Here is a 23,811-nt window from a genome sequence, read left to right as displayed (position 1 = left end):
ATCCAAGGGATATCAAGGTTTAATGTAATCAGGGTTTAAGTCTAAAACCCAGACCCAAACTTTTATAGACCAAGGATTATAAACCATATCGGCTCCGTGAGGCGGGTAAATGTCGCGCAAGTTCCCAGATGCAATATCACTGGTGACCATTACATCTGGAGAAGAGATCAACGACGTAAACGGAAGTGGTATTCAATCAGGTGTTGTTCAATTGCAAGTGTTGTTTAATCAGTGTTGTTCAATTGCAAGTTTTGTTCAATTGATGTTCAATCGGTGTTGTTCAATTGATGTTCAATCGGTGTTGTTCAATTGTTGTTCAATCGGGCGCTATTCAATTGTTGTTCAATCCTGCGTCATCTTGCGTCATTTTTAGGTGAGCCTTGGGAAATATGTCAAAGATGTGGAAAAAGTGGAAAAGTAAAGTTAAAAGCGATTTATGTATATTTCTATAATAAAGAGGATTAAGGGAAATTAACCATGGTATGACTACTGTTGAGACTAGAGTAAGAGGGTATGGTTATTATGCACGGATTTAAGAATTAATTAGAGTTTATGAGGATTGAGTAAAGTTTCCGCTAGAATGATTAATTAAGGTTTAGACCAATGATTAGTTTTTGAAACATTTCCGCATGAGAACTTATTAAGAGGTCTTAAACCTTAAATAGTGAAGGTTTGACTAGGCAGGATAAATGAAATTCCTGGGAATAAACGAGATTATGCATTTTATATGCATACTGTGGGTATTGTCGGCTTAGCTCGGCATCAATTTTGGTATCAGAGTAGGAAAAAGATTTTTTGGGAGAAAATCAAAGTGGGTTTGTCTTTTGAAGATAATTCAGAACTTATGGAATTATTTTATTTCATAATTAACTTTGTGGACAAAGAACATATTTTGAAGAGTTTTCTTTGAAAAGGACAGAACATGAAGAATTTTTAGGAAACCAGAGTAGCGTGGCAGAAGCAAAGAGAAGAATCAGATCTGAATCTAATTGAGGTAAAAAGAAATTGATTTTCTTATTTGATTTTGGAATTGGTGATTGATAAATTGATTTTTGAAAGAGATAGAAGAAAATCTACTTTGGGAGAAAGTAGATCAGATTATTGGAAGGAAAAATTGAAAAATTGTTTATGAAGGGATAGTGGAAAAACTGCAACAAGAACATGTATTCAGAAAATTTGGACAGTGAGATATGGTATTTATGATTTCAGTTGATTAATGATGAATTATTGAATGAAAAATGCTATGAAGATGTTTGATACTTGCAGCGAAGAACAAGTAGAGTTTTTGATGATGATGGCAACAAACCTATCCAACTAGAGGTTGGAAGAAAGGAGAAAGGTGACTGGGTGTAGAAGCCAGAGAACCAATGAGACTCTAAAAGGTTTGAGAGAATGGACCAAGAGAGAGAATACCTAGGAAGATATCAAGCTCAGAGAGGAAGCTTGATAGGGTATTGAGTAGCAAGAGAGTAATGCTATAGGAAAAGGCTATGTTACAGATCACCAAATGGGCACAGATGATCTTGTGAAGGAAGATGGCCATGGAAGGCGATAGAAGAGGTTCTAGAGAATGCCATATAGGTAAGATGAGTAATGAGGAGTGAGAGAGAAGTCTTATAGTGGTGAGAGTACAATTGGAGATACTACAAGGATGGCTACAAGAGAAAGAGAATGAAGACCGAAGACATGGATGGAGAATGAGGAAACATGTCAAATGGAACCCATTGCAAAAGAAATGGAATGCCAAGCTGATAAATGAGTTCAGAGAAATTGAAAAAATACATATTTCTTTGTTGGAAAAGGAGAGACTCAAAGGAATTGAGTCACAACAAAGAGCATTTGCTAAAACCCAGAAAGTCCATTGTGAAAGATTGGAGACAAAGAAGCTCGAAAGAGTTGAGCTACAACAAAAGGAAAATGTTGGAGAAGGTGTTGAAGTTTTGGTATGTGAACCAGAACATGGACCATTACTTTTTGAAAGTGATGAAGAGACAGAGGAGTTGAATCATATGAATGATTCAGAGCAATGAGAAGACATGATGTCTGAAGCATCAACCGAGACAAAAAGGTTTTGTATTTTTAAAACTAATGATTTGTGTATGGTTGCAGGAACAACACAGGGTTACAAGAAAACTTTAGAGTTTGTTAAGAAGGAGGAGCAGAATCTAAAATATATTCAGATTAAGATTGAGATAAAAAGATCTCAGAAATGAAAGGAGACAGGAAGTTCTCATGGAAATATGCAACAGAATATTGGAGTTGGTAATAGTGAAGATTGGAATAGAATATATGAGTTAAGACATGAAGATAAAGAAAAGGTATTTACTGTGCCTAATGAGTTTGGAATACTTAAGCATGATGATTTAGATTTAACAGAAGAAAGATCATTTGATGATGGGATGACAACAAGTGAAGGTACTGAAAATCGTGTAAAGTTTTCAAATTCTACTCCAATTAAAGTTATTGAATTATATAGAAAATTAGATCTTCAAAGAAGAAAGCTGGAAAAGCAGAGGATAAATGTTCAGAGTAAATTGTTGATGAAGGATGACAAAGAAATTGTCATAAATGATAGTCAAGAAGAAGTTGACAGGTACAGTAAACAGAAGCGGAAAATTATCTTGGAAGATAATATGGCAGCAGCTGAAAAGGTGCGAAATTCTACAGAAGACAATAGTGAACAAGAGGGTAAGGATGTAAGGGTGGCTGTAATGAAAGCTCAACAATTAAGAGTTGAAGGTAATAAGAAAATAGAGGATATACTAGACAAAGAGGTTGAGTTGATAAGAAGGATAATGATGAAAGTGTCTCAGAAGAAGACAACGCAAGAAAGGAAAGAAGAAACAACAAGAGGAAGACAACAAAAGAATGTGAGAGCATAACAGGTGGAGCATTGCAGCATAAGATGTGGAGACCTGGAAAACAACAACAGACAACTGTGACAATAGAGTAGATGAAAGGAAAAGAAATAGGCAAAGATAAATTATAGAACAAAGTATGGGATCTAGGAAGACAGAGATTAGAAGCACATGATCTGGAGATCATGATTATTTTATACTTTGGGAGTTTGATGTAGGAGCATTTGGCTTAGAAGAATCATTGTATTTTAGTAGACATAGGGGGTTCTTGTGTTTTAAGGAAGTTTGTTGGGCATGGAATCCCCCCAAGGCATGTTCTGGGGCTCAAAGCCCAAGTTTTGACCCGATATTGTTGTAAAGCTTCGTGACTTGCAGGCGCAAAAGTATGTTAAAGTCATAGGGTTGTCCGCCCTAGTTTTGTAATGTAATGTTGGCCTACCTATGGTCTGCAGACCATGGGATTGTATAAATAGAGCGAGGCTCTAAGTGTGAAAGAAAAAGAAGCGAAGCAGTAGAGAAAAGAAAGTGTCTAAGTATCTAAGTGTGTCTTTGGGTCATAGGGTAGGAGAAGGCTCTGCAGCGGAGTGAGCAGAGGCCTAGTAGTCCACAGATGAGTGCGTGGACCCCTGCAGTTGAGTGCACATGGCGGAGTTGAGTCTGTAACCGAGGAAGAAATTAATAAAGATAAGTTTGTTATCAAGATGTGTATTTGTTCTTGGGTTAATGCATGTTTGATATAATTTGCGAATACAATGTTTCTTTACCGCGCACACCTGTATGAATGGTTTATATTGTTAAGTATAACTTAAAGCATGCAAGTGGGCTAAGATAATCAACTAACATTGGATTGCTAGTACGGACTTGGGTAATAATAGTGTTCGGCTTCCAAGTAGGGCTGCATGAAGGCAAAGTCTCACACTACGAGGTACAGGAAAGTGCGCGTAGCGACGTGCACGCAGGGTCGAACCGTAGACCACTTGAACTCATCAAACATATCTAGGGTGCAGAAACCTGGTTCTAGCACCCTCCCATACTACTTCGGGTTAGACCTCAGTCCGTGCTCCGCGGACTGTTGCCGAAAGGGCCAGTAGTACCGGGATTTGTTTAGCTAACTCAACTCTAAACCTGGGTCAGGCCCCAATAAGCCAACAAATGGTTCCATTGTCAGGACCAGGATCTGCATAAGAGATGTCTGATGTCATGTCACTGGAATCTGATAAAGAAAGAAATTGAAGAGTGGTTGGACAAAAATATTCACGAGTTCGCGGCACAGGAAAACAGGAATCTGCGAGTATCAAAGGAAGAGTGGTTAGAGCACTACTTATATATAGAAATCCATAAAATTTTCTTTGCATCCTTCCCTTTTGAGTTGTACGAGTGGATCGCGAAGCTAGCAGATTATTAGGGAAGGTGTAGGCTCGAAAAACCTATTGTGTGGACTTCAAAGTTGGTGCGCAGACTCGAAGCATCAAAAGATAAGATCACGTGTGCTATGGACCATTGGCTCGATTGAATTATAGGAGGGTTTATCACTGAATTCGTGGTAAATAATCTAGCCAGCTAAAGCGAGGTGGAACGTCGCTTCCTCAAAGGACCACGAGGTAAGTACATTAAATCTTTGAACACTTGGATTAAGATACTACTGTGTGAAAAGAGGGTTATGCGAATAAATTGATGTTTGGGGCTATGTGAAGTGGGAATATCTTCATAAATGAAGGTAGCACAGAGATAGAAACTAGCCCCTTGATTTCACCTCCACAGGAGAGTGAGGAGGAGCTCGCAAAAGTTTCACCAAGAATTGCGATCAATCTGATAAGACAGCGAATTCCCTGCATATCACCCCTACCTACACCACCACTAGTTTCACCCATACCACCTCCACCACCACCACAGTTCAATATGGCAAGTGCAATAAAATTGTTGGTGTTCAAAGGAGTAGGGAATGAAGATCCAAACCAATTTGGTCATGGTAAAGGATGTATGGGAAGCACAAGGAGTCGCGGATGAAAATATAAAAAAGGCAACACTAGTAAGCGTGTTGCACGATCACGCGCTGACATGGTACATTAAGCATTACAATGACAATCGAAACATAGGGATCATGAATATCCAAGATGCACTAAACAGGGAATTTAGCAGGCCAAAATTAGAGACACAGTCGTCTATTGGATTTAAGGAAATCACAATGCTTCCAGGTGAGACCCCCTCGGAGCTAGATCAGAGACTGAAGGGTATGATTCATGAAGCCAACATGACCTTGATGAATGGGCAACATCGCACATGGTTTGTAGTGTCACTAACACCGCATCTAAGGACCACGTTTTCACAACAGAAGCTATCAACTCAGGCCGAGGCCTTGGAAATCGCAATGAGACTGCACGAGACCCCGATACAAGATCCTAACCTGGGAGTCCAACAGATCCATGCGCAATTGAAAAAATTGTGTCTTGAGATGCAGAGTTTGAAACAAGACAGGAAAACTCGCCCAGAAGTGCACGAGGAGGTATGGTGCATAAAGTACAAAAGCCAGGGACATGACAAGGACCATTGTCCAGTATTCACGAACTACCTAGCAGGAGGAGGGCTAATGCCATTAAGACCAGAGGCACAAGCAGGACCAAGCGCGACACCTGCATTATGGTTTGCGATTTGTCAGATAGGAGGGAAGCATGCTACAGATAACTACCAACTATTACAGAAGTATACACAGACGTCCCAACAGTTGTTCTGTAATTTCTGTAGGTTAGTAGGCAATGATTAGCGTACTTGTAGAAGTTATGAACTGATGATGGATCAGACTCCTACCTACATAGTTCAGATCGAAACGCGAGCCCTCGATCAAAATGCAGGGATGGCACGCACTGGATTTTAGGGGCGCGGACGAGGTCGAGGTGGAATGGGACCAGGAAGGGGTCGTAGACAACTGATCTGTTACAATTATGGAGGGCTAGGGCATTATGCCCGCGATTGTACAAATCCGACAAGAGCATCATGTTTATATTGTACCCATTTTGATCATGACACGAAGGAATACCCCACACTGATAACGAGGTTGCGTGATAAAGGAACACTCCAACCTCCCCTGACTTAGAACCTGCAAATGATGAGGTTTGAGCCACGCGAGGAGGACCCGAATGTAAACATCATGCTCTGAAGTGGTATCACGACAGGAGATGACAAGGGCAAGCAACCCGAAGAGAGTGCCTAGGTTAGCAAGGCTCCAACAAAGAAACTATAATTCGATTTGGAGCACGCGAAGGAGACATTCATGGAAGCTAAGAAGAGCTTCACGGAGGCCTCCACTTCAGGTAGTAAGGACAAACTAGAACCAGAGATGGACCCATCAATGCTCACTACCTTTTTGGAGACATGCATGAAGCTGTTGCGTGATAGCAAAGCAGTGAAAGGGCTGCAAGAACTCATCACAAGCTATGCTGGACTAGGACAACTGCGCATTGTCTAGAAGCTCGGAAAGCACACAATGCAAATAGGAAGGGAGATGAGATTGACTACGCAAATCAAGGAATATGAGATGGATCAAGTGATTTTGGATCTAGGATCAGACGTAAACGTCCTGCCAAAGAAGACAAGGGAACACATGGGCAGGCCCGTGTTGCATTGGTCTCCTATTCAATTGCGAATGGCGAACCAACAAAAGATCCTACCGATGGGAAGATTGCAAGGAATAACAGTAGATATCGAAGGTGTGAGCACACTTGCAGATTTCGAAGTAATAGAGATTGTTTATGGCAATAATCCCTATCCCACGCTACTAGGAATAGATTGGGCCACTGACATGAATGGAGTGATAAATCTAAAGAAGCGCAAGATGATTTTTGAGAAAAAGTCACTATGCATAGTGGTACCTTTAGACCCTATGGAAGGATCGCAGTACATAGAGTCGGTGTGTGACTGCGACAGCGAAAACGATCTAGACTGTATCTACAAGATAACCACACAGGAGCAAGATTGGATGAATCCAACAACGGATGGCAGGATTTCGTGGGAGCACGAAAGCTCCTGCACCTTAGATTTAGATGAAGAGATAGAACGATGGCAGAACCGGTTACACGAGGTAACCATGCTCAACTGCAACATGATGATAAGGTCACTACGCTATGTAGCAACGAAAGCAAGAGATTTGCCTATGTATGATGGGTTGAATGAGGTGGATGGTTTCCTGAACAAATTTGAAAAAGAAGTATTGGAATAGCAGCGTTTCGACGCTCTGAAGTGGGCACTACGCGCTATGCCCATAAGATGGTGGGGTACGCATCAAAGAAGTTTTGAGAATTGGCATGACTGCAGAAGAATGATGCACATATAGTTTGGAAAGTCTCAGATGTGGATGAAAGCCAGGTATGATGGACAAAACAACCTGTGCACCCACCTCTCTAGATGGGTAAAGGCATATGGTATGCAACCTGCACGAATGCACAACGTCCTTGCGATAGGAAATAGGACCAACAAGTAGGATCAGGTAAGATGATGGCGCGAATGACGAAGTGTGATAAGACCAAGTTTGCCAACGATTATCTATGTGGAAATCTTTGACAAAGTGTGCGAAGTACTGAACATAGTCCACCATGTGAGACGCACTGATTGAGACCTACGCGTAATTGCAGTGCTATGGGCTTACAGGACAACGTGCAAGAAACTGACGAGACAAGCACCTTTTCGATTAGTTTATGGCGTGGAAGTTTTCATGCCGATGGAATATATCGTACCTAGTCTGCACATAGCAGTGCTCATAGGGATGACAGACCGCGAAGCTCTGGAAGAAAGGCTCGCACCATTGGAAGAACTTGAGGAGGAACGGTTCTTAGCTGGTTTTCCTCAGCAGGTACAAAAGCAGCGTGAAAAGGCCTGACATGATCTCCATATTAAGTTGCACACCTTCAAGGTAAATGACTTAGTACTGTTGTATGATAGTAAGTTTGAAAAATTGTCGGGAAAATTCAGAATGCATTGGCTGGGACCATACGTGGTTAAGGAGGTCACAGATAGAGGTGTGGTCCATCTAGTCAAACTTAATGGAGAAGCCTTCCTAGGCAAAGTGAATGGCAACCGCTTGAAGCCCTACATGGGTGGGTCGGCTATCTGACTAGCTGGCAGAAGCACAGTCTTTGCACTCCAAGGATCCAGACAAAGGCGTAGGACTATAAACATATGCAGCAAATACCAGTACAGATGTATGGAAATAGTTTAGACATAGAGGTCTCGGAACAGCGGATGCAGCAGATCCAACAAGCAGTAGCTCAGTGCGTTGCTGACCTCAGCACCGTTCGAGAATAGTTGAAGGGACTCCGTGCAAAGATCATAGCATCGATAGAGTGACTCAAGCGCAAGTCACGATGTTTGTGTTGGGGGCCTATTGGGCATGGAATCCCCTCAAAGCATGTTTCAGGGCTCAAAGCCCAAGTTTTGACCCGATATTGTTGTAAAGCTCCACGAATTGCAGGCACAGAAGTATGTTAGAGTCATAGGGTTGTTTGCCCTAGTTTTGTAATGTAATGTCGACTTGGGATTGTATAAATAGAGCGAGGCTCTAAGTGTAAAAGAAAAAGAAGTGAAGTAGTAGAGAAAATAAAGAGTCTAAGTATGTAAGTGTGTCTTTGGGTCATAGGGTAGGAGAAGGCTTTGCTGTTGAGTGTGCAGAGGCCTAGTAGTCTGCAGCTGAGTGCGTAGACCCCTACAGCTGAGTGCGCAAGGCAGAGTCGAGTCTGTAACCAAGGAAGAAATTAATAAAGAGAAGTTTGTTATCAAGTTGTGTATTTGTTCTTGGGTTAATGCATGTTTGATATAATTTGTGAATATAATGTTTCTTTACTGTGTGCACCTGTATGAATGGTTTATATTGTTAGGTATAACTTAAAGCATGCGAGTGGGCTAAGATAATCAACTAACATTAGATTACTAGTAAGGACTTGGGTAATAACAATGTTCGACCCTCGAGTCAGGCTAAGCGAAGGCAGCATCTCAGGCTGCGAGGAACAGGAAAGTGCGCATAGCGACGTGCGCACAAGGTCAAACCGTGGACCACTTGAACTCATTAGACATCTCCAGGGCGTGGAAACCTGGTTCTAGAACCCTCCCATACTACATTGGGTGACACCTCAGTTCACGCTCTATGGATTGTTGCCGAAAGGGCCAATAGTATCGGGATTTGTTTGGCTAACTCAACTCTAAACCTAGGTCAGGCCCCAATAAGCCAGTGAAGATGGTTTCCTAAGTGTCGAATTAATGTAATTACTTAGGTTTTGAGTGATTTTAATGAAAACAGGAATTAATTAAGTATTGTGAGGATATTTGTAAATGTTCCCGAATGTAGGAGAACATAAGTGATGATGAGTAATTAGTATGGATTGAGATATTGTAATCTTAGAAAGTAGTTCATGACATATGGAGGATCCTTAGGACTAGTTGAAAGTTGAGATCCTTAAGGGATAAAGAATATTTTTTAGGAACTAATTGAGGACTTAGAGGATTCCTAGGATTTAGTTGAGAAGATCAAGGATCTAAACTAGAATTGGAAACAGAGTCCTTTTGTATAAATGTAAGCCAAAAAGGTAGAGAAAGGGAAAGTCAAGTAAGTCAAGGAAATCAAGTTAGTCAAGTCGAGTAAGTTAGAGAGTGAGTTAGTATATAGATAGGGTTATATTGTAGCCTACGGGCATTGAAATGAGAAATGGCCATTGGTACAGACCGTGTAAAGGCGGATCAGGCCAAAACTAGATTGTAAACAAGTTTTTATTTGTATCTATACATTTGTTAATGAATGAGGAAATTGAATTCATTGTGACTGTGTGTGTCATTCCTTTTATGTGCTGAGTGATCCGTAATCGGGAATTTATGGTTCTGTGTGATAAACCATGATGGATGAATTCAATTTGAATTTCTAACATTCTTTCTAAGTGATAAAGACTTATCGTCTGGGTAGAATTCGTGTGATTCCAGTCAGGTTTAATAGATGTATGTACATGTCAAGTAATTACAAAATTTGAAGGAAGGGAAATAATATAGAGTGTATTATGTATTCCCATTCGAAGTGGTGTTAAAGAAACAAAGGTATAAGTTGCAGGTGGAGTAATCAAAGACGTCTCAACGCACTGTTCCTAAGAGGTGAAATGAGTTGGCAAAATTGAACTTGATAACAAGACGTTCTGGAATGGTGAGTTGACGATGAAATCAAGTTATTAGTAAGTGTGGGGATAGGAGCAGTTGAATGTTTTGATCATGGTTAAAGCATTGTATTAAACCCTGTCCGTCGATCGTGTTTTCAACCACTGACCTCACAGTCAACTGCGGGGTTTAAAGTTGCGTTTAAACCATGTGTTAGATGAAGAGCCACTAGCCGAAGGATTGGAGAAACTCTATTATCCAAGGGATATCGGGGTTTAAAGTAATTGAGATTTAAGTCTAAAACCCAGACCCAAAATTTTATAGACCAAGGCTTATAAACCATATCGGCTCTGTGAGGTGGGTAAGCATCGTGCAAGTTCCCAGATGTGATATCACTGGTGACCGTTAGATCTGGAGAAGAGGTCAACGACATCGAGGGAAGTGCTGTTCAATTAGGCGATGTTCAATTGCTGTTCAATCAGGTGTTGTTCAATTGCTGTTCAATTGGAAGTGCTATTCAATTTTTGTTCAATCATTGTTGTTCAATTGTTGTTCAATCAGTGTTGTTCAATTACTGTTCAATCGGGCGTTGTTCAATTGTTGTTCAATCGGTGTTGTTCAATTGTTGTTCAATCCTGCATCATCTTGTGTCATTTTTAGGTGAGCCTTGGGAAATGTGCCAAAGCCGTGGAAAAAGTGGAAAGGTAAAGTTAAAAGTGATTTATGTATATTTATATAATAAAGAGGATTAAGGGAAATTAACCATGGTATGATTAGTGTTGACACTAGAGTAAGAGGGTATGGTTAATATGCACGAGTTTAATAATTAATAAGAGTTTATGAGTATTAAGTAAAGTTTCCGCTAGAGTGATTAATTAAGGTTTAGACCATTGATTAGTTTTTGAAACATTTCTGCATGAGAATTTATTAAGAGGTCTTAAACCTTAACTAGTGAAGGTTTGACTAGGCAGGATAAATGAAATTCATGGGAATAAACGAGATTATGCATTTTATATGCATACTGTGGGTATTTTTGGCTTAGCTCGACATCACTTGAGGTACATTTGTTTATATGGTTGTATCCGTAGGAATACCCAATAACCTACATAAAAAATTCTTTCACTGTGATGTTGATTTGCCTGTTGTTTCATTCTATTCTACGCCAAAGTGAGGTTATCCTTTAAGAGTTGGAGAAATTGTTGTTGATGCTCGATGTGATCTTTCACTGTTTGAACCTTAGAATTTTCTCTTAAATATGATGTGATGGATGGTGGATGATATCCATAAACTACCATAAATGGGGTCATTTTTACTGCAGTATGGAAGGAAGTGTTATACCACCATTTAGCCAGAGGCAACCATTTCACCCATTATGTCTATTTATCAGAGACAAGGCAATGAAGATATCCTTCCAAAAATTTGTTTACTATCTCAATTTTCCCATCAGATTGAGGATGATAAGATGAGCTATGAGCTAACTGATTACCAAGACGAGAAAATAATTTTGTCCAAAAATTTCCAGTGAAAATAGGATCTTTGTCGCTTACAATAATCTTTGGGTTTCCATGTAGATTTTGAATTGTTTCCATAAATGCAGTAGAAATTGTAATAGCTTTAAATCAATGAGATAATGCACAAAAGTGTGCATACTTGGTAAGTCTATCAACTACCACCAGGATGACACTCTTTCCTTCGGACTTGGGTAAACTTGTGATAAAATCCATTGGAACCTCCTCCCAATGTTGGCTTGGAATGGATAAAGGTTGTAATAGACCTGGGGTCTTAATTGTTTCAACTTTATTTTGTTGGTAAACCAAACATTCCGCCACAAAATTTTGAATATCTAATTTAAGGCCATCCCAAAAAAAATTCCTTCTTAACCCTGTGGTAAGTTTTTAAAAATCCTGAGTGCGCTCCTAAGGGAGAAGTGTGCAATTCCATAAGAATCTTTTGTTTGAGTTGGGAATTCTTACCTAGGTATAAGCAATCTTTGTACCATAACAAATCATTTTTCTAGCTGAATGTATCAGATGTACTGGGATCTTGTTGTATCTTTTGAATGAGTGCCCACACTTCTTCATCATCCTTCCATTCATCCCTTGATTCATTTATCTAATCTGGTTGGATAATAGAAATGGCTCAAAGAAATGTTTCCACATCCTCATCCTTTCTTGAGAGTGCATCTGCAACAACATTTTGCTTCCCTTCTTTGTAGATGATTTCAAAGTCATAACCCAACGTCTTTGTGACCCATTTTTTATTCTCTTCTAAACATAATCTTTGTTCTAAAATGTATTTAAGACTATCATGATTTGTTTTTACCTTGAAGTGTTTTCCCATTAGGTAGGGCCATCATTTCTTAAGTGCATGTAGTATTGCCAACATTTCCTTCTCATAAATAGCTTTTTGTAAATACTTTCCTTTGATTGGACGAATTTCAAAAGAAATGGGTCTTTCTTCTTGCATTAAAACAATACCAATTCCATTTCCTGGGGGATCACATTCCACAATAAAGGTTTTTGTGAAGTCCAGCGTAGCTAAGACTGGTGCTTGGCACATTGTCTCTTTAAGATGTTCAAAGGCCTTCGTTTCTTCTGGAGTCCATGAAAATGCATCTTTCTTCAATAATGTTGTTACTTAGAGGTGCTACTATTCTCCCATAATTCTTAACAAACTTGCAATAATACCCTATCAACATGAGAAATCCTCATATATTGTTTATGGATGTGGGGATTTCCCATTCCTTAATGGCTTTAATTTTCCTAGGGTCTACCTTAACACCTTCATGAGATAAAATATGACCCAGATATTCCACCTCTTGTACTCCAAAGAAACATATGGATCTTTTTGCATATAATTGTTTCTCCTCCAATAGTTTGAGCACCCTATCAACATGTTGAACATTATCCTTCCAAGAATTGTTGTAGATTAGTATATCATCAAAAAATACTAACACAAACTTTCTAAGGAAGGGTTTGAAAATGGAATTCATCAAACCTTGAAATGTAGAAGGTGCAATGGTAAGGCCAAAAGGCATGACCAAAAATTCATAATGACCCTCATGAGTTCTAAACGTTGTTTTCGGAATGTCTTCGGTCTTCATTCTGATTTGATGATATCCTGAATGAAGATCCAACTTGGTGAATTAAATTGATCCATTCCATTCTTCCAATAATTCATTAATGACAGGAATGGAAAATTTATCTTTAATAGTGAGATTGTTGAGCTCCCTATAATCTGGACACATGCGCCATGACCCATCCTTCTTGTGCACCAATACTACTGGAGCAGAGAAAGAACTTTGACTAGGTTGAATTATACTAGCCTCTAGCATTTTTGCAACCATACGCTCAATTTCACTCTTTTGGGCATAGGGATATCTGTAAGGCCTGATTTTTGGAGGAATACTTACTAGAATCAAATGAATAGCATGATCATGATCACAAATAGGTGGGAGGCCATTGGGAGTCTCAAATACCTTGGAATGATTGTCCAAGACTTTTTGGAGATGTGGAGAAATGGATGATTTCAATGTGGGAACCTCTAGCGAACATAATTGTGAAACTACGCCTCGTTGTTCTTTCTTTAGAAGCTTTGTCATTCTGTTAGAGCTTATTATCTTTCCCGGTTTCCCTATGATACCCATTAATTCAACTTCCCTTCCTTCTGAAGAAAATTTCATGAAAAGTTCTTGAAAATTAAAAGCAATTGTACCCAAGGATTGTAGCCATTGGACTGCTAGTACAACATCAGCACCACCCATTGGAATGGAAAGCATTAGGCTATTCAATACATATTCTCCCATGGATAACTTGATATTATGGCACTTTCCAGAGCAATTTATGGTTCCTCCACTTGCAACCATCACTTGAAACTCTAGTGCTGGATATAGGAAGAAATTCAATTCCTTGGCTATCTTACAATGAAAAAAATTATGGGTACTTCCTGAATCAATCAACACTATTATCTTTTTCTTCTTGATATGTCCTTCTATCTTGATAGTCTGAGAGTGGTAATTCTGGCCAATGCATTAGAAGATATGGTCAGATTCATTTCTTCTTTCTCTAGGGTCTGTTGCTGGTGTATATCCTCTTCTTTTGACTTTTCTTGTTCCTTTTATTCCTCCTCTTCACAAGCTATGTAAAAAAATTTCTTCTCAGCACACTTATGACCTTTTGGTGTATTTTCTATCACAACTGTAGCAAAGCCCTTTTTCTCCCTTTTCTTCCAATTTTTGTGGTGTCAACCTTGTAGGTTGTGGAAGGCTAGGGGCAACAACAATCCATGTTTATAGTTGTGAGTGGTAGGCTTCCTTGTTGCCATAATTTTTCTTTCCATTTTTCTTTCCAACGTAAATGCCTTCTCCAATGAATCAGGTTCCCAAAGGCGAACCTCATGTTGGATGTTATCCTTTAAACTTCCTATGAACACATCAATCCTATGTTCCTCTGGAATATCTTTTACCCTTATATTCAATTTTCGAACGTCCTTAATGTGCTCCATCATTGAACCCTTTTGTTTGAGATTTATCAGTTGTCTAAAAAAAGTGTTGCTTTTGGTATCCTCATAATGTGCTATCATTTCTTCTATAAAAATTACCCAAGTGACAATTTCTTTACGAGACCAAAGTCATCGATACCATACAAACTGATTTAGTTCCAAATATAAAGTTGCAATGTGTACCTTTTGTGTGTTTTGCACATTATGGAGATCGAAATATTGCTCCATCTATATTATCCATATTACCGGATACTTTCCATCAAACTTCCTCATATCAATCTTTGGAACATGGTGGGTCTTCAATCCACCATTAGAGTCTATGAAATCATGATTAGCGTTTATTTTTTTCTCATCATGAGTTTTCTCTACTACCTTTTCGCCATTAGGAATCCTTTTTTGTAGCAACTTTGTCAAGCCTTCCGTCAAACCTTCCATGTCTTTCTTCAAATATTCAATGTTTTCATTCTTTAAATCATGATTAACATTTATTTTTTTCTCATTCTAAGTTTTCTCTACTACCTTTTTGCCATTAGGAAGTCCTTCTTGTAGCAACTTTGTCAAACCTTCCTTCCAACCTTCCATGTCCTTCTTCCAATCTTCAATGGCGTCTTTCATACCATCCATCTTAGCTTTTTTTACTTTTGTGAAAGTGAAATTTGTTGCACTTGGTCTCGTAATTTTTATATATCATATTGCATTTCTTCCTCTTCTTCATGAGTCATGCTAGAGATTACAGGTTGCTTACTAGTTGTTTCCATTTTCTTTCTTCGAGGCATCAATTAATGATAATTATTCTCCATTATGCCCTTTGAATTCTTTCAAACTAATTTTTCAAACCAAACTTATGCAAAATTAAAAAAAAAAACTACACACTTTTTTCACTTTGTAGGAGCTCGATATTAAATCTGATGTATCTCTGAAATTTTGGATATCCAAGGTTTGAAATTGAAAAATGTGGTAGCCCTCTGAGTCCTCTCTCCAATTTCACTAGTCTAATAGAAATTGGATTCTCCAAGGAAGCATTATGCCCAATCTCCCAAGATGACCTGATTATACACTTTTTCATTAGAGAAAACTTGTACGAAGTACCACCTGTCACTGTCTCAACCTTAGGACCTAAAAAATGATGCAAAACAAATTACAGTACGTCCTCTTTCTAAAACTTCTTATGAAATTGAAATATGATACTCAAAGAGAAAGTTATGACAATTTTCCCAAGGTCACCTGTTTGGGATGTAAGTCAGGAGCCTGCAAAAACCCTAACTTCCTTGGATCATATCTTCAACAATATAGCGAGACAAGATCTGAAATTTGGAGCCGAGGATCATCGTGATGTTGGATCAAATGGATTTTTTTTTTTAGCTTTTGAAACATTGTAGAAAAAAGTTATAGTGAAAATTCCATGATGACCTATTTTGGAGTAGCAAAACCCTAGAATCAAAAGCTTTGATACAAAATGTTATGAAATCAACTCACAAAAAGATAGAAAAGATAGATCAACGACTTCAAAATCAGCCTCTTCGAGGGGGAAACCTCCTTTAACTTACACAGATGAACAATTCTTCCATGATACGAATGACAAAAACTCCTTTCTATATATAGGAGTCTAAGGGGTCACAATATAATCAAAGTCGACATAACAATAATAATATAGGGGCACAACAATAACAATAGTGGGCTTCTATGGGGCACAATAATAAAAATATGGGGACAATAAGGGAAAAATAATAACAATAATGTCTACAATGACAATAATAATGGGGGGATCACTAGTATTATAGGCACCTAACATATTGTAGAAGAAAGTCTTTCGAATTAGTCACATTGTTAGGATTTGGTCGATGTTTCGAACCAACTAATGTGGTTCAACTTCTCCTTTATCCTCTTTATTTTATTTTTGGTTTATTTTCTTCTAGTTTCTGCCTTGTTCCCCTATTTGTATTTTTATTATTATCATCTATTTTTATTTATTTCTTTATTTTATTTTTTTTACTAAAATATGTTTGCATACAATATAAAATAACTAGTATTATTTTTCTAGTTAACTTTTGACTCTAATTTGATTTAATTTATCATGGCTACCTTTTTGAGGAACTTAATCATCCCTCTTTCAAATAATATAAACTTGATATTATTAATATATTAAGAATTATTGAATTATATTGGGATTAAATATTATAAATTCATAACTAGTTTTCTAATAAGTCAACCCCTAACAAATAAGATGATATAAATTATTAATAAATAATTAGTTTACATAAATTTGATAATATTGAAATACAATATTTTATATTTAATTATTCCTTAACAGCTATTTTTAACTAAATATAGAATATTTTAATAAAATATCTCCTTACCACTAAATTCCCAAACAATTATTTTCTTTACCTATTAACTAATTCTCCAACAACTTTTAACGACTACCTTTGGGTAATGTTGCATCCTTACTATTTATTCGTTCTGATCGATGGATTTATCACCTTGTCCTGAGGATGAACCACATTAGTTGGTTCGAAATGTCAACCAAAGCCTAACAATGTGATTAATCCGAAAGAATCTCTTCTACATTATTGATCAAAAAAGCCTTAGATCTAACCTAACATATTCTTGAGAATATTATAGGGAATATACCCTAGGAATATTCTTCTCGAAAAGTGCACCACATGGTTCTACGCAACCTATTTCTACCTGACCTTCCTGGTTCTATTGACATTTGCTCATTGTTTTTTTCTCCCATGGTTGTGATTGTGGCTCATCAAATGCAATGGTAGAGTTTAAATAATATAAGCACAACATATATTACAAAGCTCCCTAGTAGGCAAGTTGGCTGAAAAGTTATGTTTAGGGAATTATGATTTGGAAGGTCATGGGTTCAAACCCTACGGACCCTATTTTTCATATAAAATAAACATTATATATTATTTTTTAAACATTTTAAAAACCACAGTCAACTTTAGTGGAATTGCCACTATGTTTGGTGGCTATCCCAACTTTAGTGGCATCACCAAACTTATCTAGGCCATCACAAATATATTCCCCAACCACCAGATTTTTTGCCAGACCAATAATATGGCTACAGTCCAAACTTATGTAGAGCCAACTAAAATTTATCCAACACCAAGTTTGACTAGAACTTTGATCGATCATAACTTTTGTATACGAACTTAGATTGAGGAACCATTTGTGTCATCTAATTCCTTGCAATGAGATATTCAAACAGATGTTGGATTCATTGAGATTTGAGGACTTTTATTTTTAGGCGTTTTTGGATCTTCTTGGATCATTCCTCTCCATTAAAGATCTTTTGGAACCCAAAAGTACAAACAAAGATCATACATGCTTTCTCTTTGATTTACAATAGAAATCACTCTCTTTGCTACCTAACAGAGGCTTAAAATATCACTACGTTTCATTCATAAGTGATGTTATACATTTCATTAGATTTACAAGTTATTTCCCATATATGGGGTGTTTAAAAAGCAACATGTGATTTACAATGGTGTCCATACTCAACTACTTAAAAAGGTTATCCATCTCCTACCTAACCAAGCTAATGGGATTTCTTCTTGTAGTTGTATTTCTTCCTGAATTGCTTCATTGAGTGGTTCCTTCTTAGGTTATTTTTTATCCTTCTTTAGAGGTAGCCTTGGATGGAGCTTCCAACATGTAGTTATCTAGTTTCCTCTCTTGTTGCAATAGGTGCAATGGTCTTTCTTCATCCAAACTTTCTTGACCTTATTTTTCTCGTGATGTGGAGAGGGATCCTTGTGCCTCCTTCCTAGTTGACCTAACCTTTCTTTAATGCTTTCCTTCGGTGCAATTCTGGCACGAGGAGATTTCCTTATATCTTCCTTTGAAGTGTTCATTATCACTGGAAGGTTATGATGTCCTCTCAACATCCAGTACTAACTTAGACTTGTCACTTAAAGAATCTCCTATCTCCATGGGTTTGGAGCCTCCTCCAACTTCCTATCTAACATATAGCCTAATCTTGCCTAGCGAGGTAGTTCCACCACTTCAATGGGATTCACACTACCCCAAACATTAGCTTGTAGGACCTTTCCTTCATATCCCATCTTCTTCATTAGCTTCAAACCAATGCTTGTAGTGTGCTTTTCAAAAGCACCAAAATCATCATCATAATGAGAACATGAAATTGACGGATCACTGAAATTATTCACCTCAATTGCTGATTCTAAAGAAGGTGAGGATAGATTCACTAAGACTTCATTACGCTTCAAATTTTCCAAGGCCTCTTATGTTTCTTATAACTAAATCTGCTATCCATGCTTCTTCTCTTCAGCTTCTTGTAGCAGTCTTCTCAATTCAACATTCTTTTCTTGATTTCTTTGGTTGATATCCTCAATTTCTTTGAGCCATGCATTACTTGATGCTCTTCCCATAATTAGTCCTACACCTGCAATCCCAACAGATGCGATCTTAATCTCATTGCCTAAATTAGAACCTAGGTCATGTTTCCATTGTAGCAACATTTTATGATTCCCTTTTCCACCATACTTCTTAGGCTTTAACTTTGGATGACCTTCTTTCTTTCAGTGAGCGCAAGAGTGATTTTCTTCTTTTTTCTTTGTTGTTGTTGTCTTATTTGCATGGTCATCTTGTTCATGATTTCCCTTGTTTTCAAGAAGAAATAATTTCACGCTAGCTTCATCCAAATTTGTGGGATCAAACTACAACAATGAGTGATGAAGATAACTACGTAAAGCACCAATATATATTTCTTCAAAATTTCTGGTGAATCTAAAGGAATATTCAATGCCAATGATTTCTTCCTAAATTCTTCTGTAAAACTTTGAAAATTCTAACCTTTACCCTGTCTCAAATGGTGCATGTGAAAATTCAGACCATGACAAAAGGAGTTTACCATTATGCTTGCTACCCTTCTAAAATTTTCTCTCCAACCATACAAGAGATGTGCCTCCCAATTGAAGAGATGCCAATTGAGTTTTTTGCTTCATCCTCTTCAATCTGTTGTATATGATAATACACTTTGATCTGTCTTATCAAATTTTTTAGCTTTTCTTCATTAGCTTCTCCATTAAACATGTGCAAATCAAATTTAACATCTAGCTTAAAAAATGGTTTTTCAAAAGCATTTATTTGATGACTATTTGAACCATGAGAATGATATGAAGAAGAACATTCACTTGAAGATGGTTATGGAGGTTCAGAAGGGTCTCCTCCATTCACTTGATTTACCAAAGCATTTCCATTTGATTTCTCTTTCTTTTTCTTTCGTTCTTTTCCACTCTCCTCACAATCTGCAAACAATTTATCTACCATGTCTACTGTCCTATAGAAATATTTTCATTCTCAGTGAAAACATCGTCATTCTCCATTTTCTTTCGTTATGTTGCACATCCAATCTCATGGTTAAAAGACTTGAGTTTTCCTTCACACTCTTTGAGTTTGGCCGTGTTTATCATCCACATTCGCAATTCACATAAAAATAAGATGACTCTGATACCAACATGATCCACGATATTTTCTATAGTGATGTCAGCATAATTCCATAAAAGAGCATGTAAAACCATTAAAATGCAACACTTTAAGAGAAGCAAAACTTAAAGAGACCATAAAGACAATACACCAATATTTGATAATGGAGTTCACTCACAATGTGTGATCTATGTCTATGGGCCCAACTTCAAAGTGGAGAGGCCTCCATATTATCTTAACAAAATGAAAGGAAAGTACATGGAAAAACACATGATTATACCTCACTTTTGGGAGTGACCTACAAATTGTCTTCTAAAATCCAAAATTTAATTGCACCAATGAAATCCTTGTGAAATACTGAGTAAAACGAGTATAAAATTGACCATATTCTGACATCATCAACTACGGACCCCCGGAGAATATCCAAGATTCCAAAATAGAAAGAATATTTTTGGAATACTCTTGAGAATATTCTAGTGAATATACCTTATGCATATCATTCTTGAAAAGTGCATCCATAGGGTTTCACATAGCCTCGTTCCACCTAGCTCTCCTGGTCTTTTCGACCTCTACTCATTATTTCACTCTCCCATGGTTGTGGTTGTGGCTCTTCGAATGAAATGGAAAATTTTAAATAATATAGGCATGGTGGATATGACAAAGCCTGCTGGCTAGTGGGTTGGATAACATGTTATGTTTAGGGTGTTGTGATTTGGCAGGTTGCATGTTCAAACCCTACGAAACCTATTTTTCATATAAAACAAACACTACATATTATTTTTTAAAAATTTTAAAAACCATTTCCAACTTTAGTGGAAATGCCACAAAGTTTGGAAATTGTGCCAACTTTAGTGGCGTCACCAAACTTATCTAGGTTGCTGCCAAATCTAGCCCCCAACCACCAAATTTTTTGTTGGATCACTAATTTCACTACGGTCCAAACTTATTTGGAGCCAACTAAAAATTATCCAATGGAAAGTTCGATTGGAACTTTGACCATTCATAACTTTTTCATATGAACTCATATTGAAGTGACATTTGTGTCGTTGGATTCCTTGTGATGACATATTCAACTTGACGCTAGTTTTTTTTTTTAGATTTGAGGACTTTTAATTTTATGCCTTTTTGGATTCTCTTGGATCATGGTGTAGTCCAAGGATGGAGGTGGAAGAAAGAGGAAGCATAATGCAATGATTGATAGAGACTCCTCCCTTGACACCCCATTAATTCTTCCAAAGGCACTACTAATGTGTTAGAGGCTAAGAAAAAGTACCATGAAAATGATCAAAAGTGGATAAACATGAAATGGAGAAGTAGGAGAATGAGGTGTAGGAGAAAAGGCTATTCCTTTTTAAGGCCCATATTCTTGGTGATGTTCAAGGATGTGTATTTGACTCAATTCCTTTACTTACAATGGAAGCCAATTTTTTTAAAATTACATAAACCTCTTGGTTGGTAAAGCCCCTCATTGTTCAATCTTTGTTGAAGAATAAGGAAGAGAAAGAAGACAATTTACACATATCAAAATATTTGAGGGTAAAGTTGAAGCAATGTGAAAGGTGGTATTTGGAATGAAATCTTAGTCAATCATGTATTTGAGGAAGAAAGCACTCAAAAGAAGGAAGGTGGGTTAGATGGCACCAAACCCAACTGAATTACACTTGAGGGTGGGATCAACATTCAGCCTTTTCTTAGGACCAAGAGAAGATTGACATGAGCTCTTGGGATGTGAAGATTGAGGAGCAACTCTCGCCCCACTCTTTCTAATCCTTGGCTTAGGTACTATAAATTTATCTTTTTATGTTTACATGTTATTATGAGTATTCATGGGTAGCTATTTCATGTAGAATTTCTTATTGACATTCCAGTTAATAGACAATACAAAGTTATGAATCGGTGTTTGGATATTAAGTTAGTGGAGGGATTGGTTTCCCTTGAGGTAGTGTCCAGCCAGTGAATGATTTTACTTCTACTTTTTCCATAATGTGAATCAACTTTGTCTTTTAAAAAGTAAAATAAATGAAGATGTGACTTTTAGATTGAATATGTTGTTATAGTATGATAATGTAATGTTTTTTTTCAACTCAAATCAATATTATTGCATTAAAATAAAGTTGTGACCATATCATACAAAATGATAAAACATATATATAAGAAAACAACTGAATATTTAGGATTCAAAATTTCCCAAAAGTGTTAATAAGACACTCATTAATTGACTTGTCCTTACAATATTTTCCAGTAAACTATAAAATTTGTAGCTATAGATTCTAACAGACTAGGATATATAGAAAATTATTTTGCAAAAATAAAAATATGAGTCACTAATTAAAGATATACCCACTATGAGCTTCTTACTTGATATGTGTTGAAGAAAGCATAACTAGGTTCGGTCTTCATAAAGACATTGTAATTATGATGTTTTGTTTGGTTCCTATACTACTAGTGAACCCTTATATTAGTGCAACCCCCTTATTATATTATTGCGCCCTTGTAGTTCACATATTGTTATTATTGTGCCCCGTAGAAGCCCACTATTGTTATTGTTGTGCCTTTACATTATTATTGTTATGTCAGCTCTGATTATATTATGACCCCTTAGACTCCTATATATAGAAAGGAGGTATTTTCATTTGTATCATCCAAGAATCATTCATTTGTGTAATGTAAATGAGGTTTCCCCCTCGAAGAGGCTGATTTCTAAGGCGTTGATCTTTCTTTTTTATCTTTTTGTGAGTTGGTTCCATAACATTTGGTATCAGAGCTTTGGATTCTAGGGTTTCGTTGCTACAAACAGGTCATCGTGGAATTTTCGATATAAATTTTTTTCTACAAAGTTTCAGAAGCTAAAACAAACCCATTTGAGATGAAATCGTTCTGAAATGTGAGTCTGAATTTCAGATCTTGTCTCGCTATATTTTTTGAGATATGATCTGAGGAAGTTAGGGATTTTGCAAGCTTCAAAATTCCATCTCAAATAGGTCATCATGGAATGTTCGCTATAATTTGTTTTCTATGAAGGTTTAGACTCTGAAATTAAAACCCATTTGAGCCTAAATCGCGGTGAAGCTCGGGTCTAAATTTCAGATATTTTTTCACTATATGATGGGGACGAGATTTTGGGGTGAACCAAAATCCCATCTCCCTAATAAATCGCTCTTGAGGCCTATGGGTTATGGGCCCACAAAGCCTATCAGAACTGCTTCTCACAGTCTTTCTTGCCTTATGGGCCAATGAATCATTAATATTTTCAAGAGGCTGTGGTAGATTCTTGGGAAGCTCCAGACCCTCCATCGCGCAAACCAGGTAGCCTCTCCTCGTTCTCGGTTCACACATGCGTCGTCTTCTTCAACAAGGATTTCTCTTGTGAGTGAATTGTAGAATGAGTCACCTTGGGGACGGGGACGAGGGATTCTAACTGCTGCATCCACAATCTCTTTCTCAATGGCTTCGAATCTGGGACTTCTTTGAGCAACTTTATTTCGCTTAGATGCCAAATTATTCTTTGGCTTCGTATTCGTCTTCGTTCTAGAGAACTAAGTGCTCCTCATCACCGCATCCCAGGCAGGCTCCCATGTATCACTGTATTCCCACATCCAATGCACATTCACCAGTCTAGAAAGGTGGAGATACAATGGGGGTGTGCAACAAACCCAGAAGGTGATGAACTTCTTGCTCATCTCGTAGTGACCACGACCATTGCTTAAAATCTTCTGTAGTTGAAAGGGTACACTACGCACAAGAACGATGGACACAACACTTCCAATGCTCATTCTCCATATCATCAGCCGACTTGACAAAAAACGCCATGGATTCAGAAAATCCAAATCGCTGGCAAACAATTCAAACAAAAAAATACACAGACATAATT

Source organism: Pinus tabuliformis, chromosome 2_2 (assembly GCF_031772625.1).
Source record: "Pinus tabuliformis cultivar Carrire ecotype Pingquan chromosome 2_2, CPIR1, whole genome shotgun sequence".
NCBI lineage: Eukaryota > Viridiplantae > Streptophyta > Pinopsida > Pinales > Pinaceae > Pinus > Pinus tabuliformis.
Note: the sequence above shows the minus strand (reverse complement) of the source record.